Here is a 4,933-nt window from a genome sequence, read left to right on the forward strand (position 1 = left end):
AATAATAGAGAAATAGAAGGGATGCATGCTGCTGCTGCTGCTGCTGCTGATAGATAGATAGATAGATAGATAGATAGATAGATAGATAGATAGATAGAAGTAGGTGCATGGTGGTAGGTAGATAGAGAGGGGGTATACATGGATGTAAAGACAAACAAACGGGGTGCAAGATGATGGACAGACAGAGGGGGTGTACAGTGATAGACAAAAAGGAAGGGTGTATGATGATGATAGATACATATATAGAGCAGGTACATGGTGATAGATAGATAGATGGGGTGTGCAGTAATAGAAAAATAGAAGGAATGTATGATGGTGATGGATGGATGCATAGAAAGATAGACACACAGATAGAGGGGGCTTTCAGTGATAGATAAATAGGATGGATGATGATGATGATGATAGATAGATAGATAGATAGATAGATAGATAGGAGCAGGTACATGGTGGTAGATAGACAGAGGGAGTATACATGGATATAAAGACAAAGAAATGGGGTGCAAGTTGATAGAGGGTGTGTATGGTGATAGACAAATAGAAGGGGTGTGTGATGATAAATAGGTAGGTAAAGCAGGTGTATGGTGGTAGGTAGGTAGGTAGATAGATAGAGGGGGTGTGCAGTAATAGAAAAATAGAAGGGGTGTATGATGGTGATGGATGGGTGGATAGAAAGAGAGACAGATTGAGGGGTGTTCAGTGCTAGATAAATAGAAGGGGTGTATGATGTAGCTAGCTAGCAGGTGCATGGTGGTAGGTAGGTAGATCAAGTGGGTAAATGGGGATAAGAAGGAAAGAAGGTAGGTAGACAGAATTATACCAGCCCAACTTTTCCATCAGTAACTAATGACTTTGGCGGCTGAGTCTGAGGCACTTTCAAGGCACCTGATTCCCAGCGGGTGGGTGCTCAGTCCTTCCAGGGCTTCAGCCCCTTGTGAGGTGTCTCGAGTTAGGCCTGTCGCGCCATCAGTCACTTCCAAATCCCGCAGCCAAACTGGCCATAACTGCACCTTTGCCCCACCTCCCTGGGCCGGCTCTCTAAAAACCCCTCACCACTGACATCCCGGGTAGAAACCACGGCACTTAGGAGCAGGCTGCACGACGGCACAGCCTCAGTAAACACAAGTCAGATTAGCTGGAGAGACCCGCTGGCAGGGCCTTGCTGCTTTGCACTGCTCGGGTGATGCGAAGCAGCTGTCCGCTCCCTTCAGCCAGTCCAACAACTGTCTTGCATTACCGAAGCAGAGCAAAGCAGCTGGAGCTGACTGGGGAATCGGCCCCGTCGCCTGCCCCCCAGAACATCTCCTAGAAAGACGGCGCACAAAAGCGCAGCAGCTCCGGGCCGCAAAGGAAAACTGCGCTGAACAGAAGCCAAGTGCGGAGAATGTAATTACACAGTTAAACTCCGAGGCCACTGACAGCTCCATAACAAAGGGAGCGCGATCTCGCTGGAGGCAAATTGCTTTGGTCCTGCTGGAGGACGGGAAGGTCTGTTGACAGCTCAGATGTCTTTTTTTAGAGAGGAGACTGCAGGAATCAGCCGGGTAAATAATGACACTCGTTACCTCCGTAGCGCTCTTTTCATCCTAGAGAGCTTCCCAATTACAGACGCATGTAGGAAGTGCCCTAATGCATCACACCATTAAATCAGCCGGGCCCCTTTTAAAGCCTCTAAGACAGCAGTCTGCAACCTTTTTAGACTCCACGCACCCCTCATTAGACGAAAAGCGCCTCTTGGAAAATGCCAGCTCTTAGCTTCCACTTGGTTTTTGACTGCAGAAAAATGCGAGAGCAATTCATCCATAGCAAAGCACTCAGAAAGACCACAACAGGGCAGCGGGGTTTTAGCACTCTGGATTCCTATGTGAAAACTCTGGGTTTATCCGGCGTGGTACCCTATGCCAGCCTTGAAAGCATCTCATCTCATGGCACCCAATGATGCTGCAGCACCCAGGCTGAGACTCATTGCTTTAAGATCTTATAGCAAACTCATCACCGACCCCGGTATGTAAGGATATGTCTGCAGGGTGGTTCTCTAAAAAATAGCAGTGCTGGCTCTGACCATGCGGATACACTGTCATCTCACTATCTTGGGTCCTGCAGCCAGTATAGCTCTGTCACTACAGTGCCAGGCCTGGGCTCATGAGCTAATAAATCATTAACATCATCTGACGGGCCTATATTGGTGGCTGCATTGTGCTGTACGAATGTATCTTGAGGTGCTTTCCAGTAGCACGTCCGAAAATATCTGGATCGGGCTGCTTGTTCTGTCCTTGTGTCCCTACTGGGATAAGCATGTGCAGTGGGGTGCCTTATGGCAGACAATAATCAGTGGTGGCCTTAGGGTTGTTGGGACCCCGGGCAAGAGAGTCATTCGAGGCCCCTTAGAGGCTTAATTTTGCTCACCTATAAGCAAGATGTACACCTTGCTGGAGTCATTTGACCCCGGCACTCTTTCCTGCCATGGCAGGGGGTCGGACTCGATGATCTGCTCAGGTCCATTCCCACCCTAGAAACTATGAAACTATCAAGTCAGACATTTTCGATTTCAATTTCTCTTTGCACTGTCCATGAAACTTATTCATAAGTTGAAGAAAGAGCAAAGTTTTTAAGAACTTCACCTCCCCCCCCAAAAAAAATTGTTGCAAAATTTTGGGGCCCCCCAAAAGTGTGGGGCCCTGGGTGGTCGCTCAGTCTGCTCTCCCCTAAGGCCACTACTGCAATGATGCTTTGTTAATATGTCTCGGGAAGGCAAATCCAATCAAAGTCCTTGCACTTGGGGTAGAAATAGGGGTGTGTGAGAGGGGGGTGCCCAGTTGAGGGGCTAAAATGGCCCAATTGAGGGGTGGTGGTGAGGACTGGGGCAAGTGGCTGGGCTTCCCAGCCCCGGGGCTATACTGTGAACATTCATGAGATGGGGAACCCCTTGGTAAACTGGGTTCACCTAATCTCAATCTAAACAGAGATAGTGCACACCATTTGGGGGGCAATTTATACCCTGGGCACACCTGTGCGGTTGGACATTTAGATGGATTTTGCCCTAAATGTATGTACTGTGAGAGTGTTTTAATACGAATGACAAACTTTGTAGCCCAAAGACCCATGGACGGAGATGAACAGTAAGAACGTGAGGCTCTCAGTGCTTTGTTCACGTATGAGGAAGCACAACACATCGCTGCAGATCCTCAAGCAAAATTAGGGCCCTGCAGCGCTCGGTGCTGTACAAACACATCAGGAGTGACACTCCCCAGCTTTGCAAACTTATATGCGAAGTAGAAAAGCTCAGGGAAAGTCAGGAAGGGAAAAAAGAGACAGTGGGTGGGGAAAGCGAGTCACGTTATGGCACACAGCATGGTGATGAATAGAAATTGTATCTCCCCGCTCCCAGTCCTGTGCATTATCCGCCGTAGGCAGGATCCCTTTGTGCTTTGCACTGCTTCATATCATGGCACCGCTGCTCCTCTCACACAGGGATTTTGTTCTTTCCACCAAGCGGCCGGTAGCTCAGCAGCTTGAGTGAGATTCGTCAGCTCAGCAACCCAGCTGAAAAGGACCTCAAACCCTTCCCCCTTTTTGCCCACTTTCCTCTTTCTCCAGCCCTCGTGCTGTGTAACACTCATGCATCCGACCAGGGAGATCGTCCAGATTATGTTGAATCATAAAAAATGAGGGTTGAAGGGACCTCAGGAGGTCACATCTAGTGCAACCCCCTGTTCCAAGCAGGACCAGCCCCAACTACATCATCCCAGCCAAGGCTTGGTCTAGTCGGGTCTTAAAAACCTCCAAGGATGGAGACCCCACCACCTCTCTGGGGAGCCTGTTCCAGTGCTTCACCACCCTCCTCGTGAGAAAGCTTTTCTTAATCAGGACACTAATCTTGTCCAGACCAAGGCTATAAGCTGGCCTCACCACTAAATTGAACTCCTTTCAACTGAGCTAACCTGCTTGTTTGGCCCCTTTAGACAGCAAACAATATGTACAGCACCCAGCACAAAGGCACCCTGAGCTTGGTCTGAGCTTTAAGAGGTTACTCTAATGCCTTTGAAAGGCCGTGCGGGTCACAAACCCTCTGCAGATGGCAGTGAGTGGTTATGGAGATATTCACAGGAGTAAGGGCTCCTCAGTGTGAGTAAAAGGGCTCATAATCTGGCCCTTTCACTGCAAGGTCCTTGGGGCAGGGATTTTGTCGACCGGCTCTCCCTGGTCCTAAGCACTTGATCTCTTTAATTCGTTTACGGCTGAAGAAGATGAGAGGAAGGAGATGAAAGGTGCAATATATCTGCAATTCTGCAAGTTGTATGCCATGGCAGCAGGGAAAAGATCTGTTAGCCCAGCTGTTGGCATCACTGCCTGGGAACTTTAATTTAAAGTGCTGATGAAAGCTGGGATTCCTTCAAGAACATCCTACCGGATGACCCAAAACCCCAAGTCCACAAACACAATAAAAAGTTATGTGGGGCATAAAGCCATTCTAGTTAGAGAGAGATGGGGCAGCGATGATAAATCATATTGGAAATGATACGTAATGAATGGCAAAAAACAGGGGAAGTAAATGGAATAGGATACAGATTGCAAACTCAAAAATGTAGGCAGCTGATAAGGGAAGCTAAAGGAATTACAGACGTATTAATGGCATTGGGCACTGATGCTATGCGGGTTTCTACTGTTTGCTACCTGTGGCATCTGGATACAGCTCAGCCTCCTCAACACCAGACTGCTTTTGTCTAATTTACTGAGCTTTTGTCTAATTTACTGAGCTCAGCTACTCTGTCAATTCAGTCTGAGACAAATTCCCTGGAGCGGTAGTGTACAAGGAATGAGAGAGCTTGTCTCTCCTGAGGCGGCCTGCACCAAACCCCCGTAGAAATAGCAGCAGATGCCCAAAAGGCATTTGTGCCCGAAAGCTTGCAATTAAAGATTTTTTTTTTTTTTTTTT

The 4,933-nt window shown here is 48.1% G+C and overlaps 1 protein-coding gene across 1 annotated transcript in view; it reads right to left on the minus strand.

Moving 5' to 3' along the window:
• Positions 1–4,933, minus strand: part of PTH1R (parathyroid hormone 1 receptor) — a 179,808-nt gene that overhangs the window by 147,474 nt on the left and 27,401 nt on the right. The gene's annotated exons all lie outside the window — the stretch shown is intronic.

Source organism: Gavialis gangeticus, unplaced genomic scaffold (genome assembly GCF_001723915.1).
Source record: "Gavialis gangeticus isolate Ggan-Ray unplaced genomic scaffold, GavGan_comp1, whole genome shotgun sequence".
Classification (NCBI taxonomy): domain Eukaryota; kingdom Metazoa; phylum Chordata; order Crocodylia; family Gavialidae; genus Gavialis; species Gavialis gangeticus.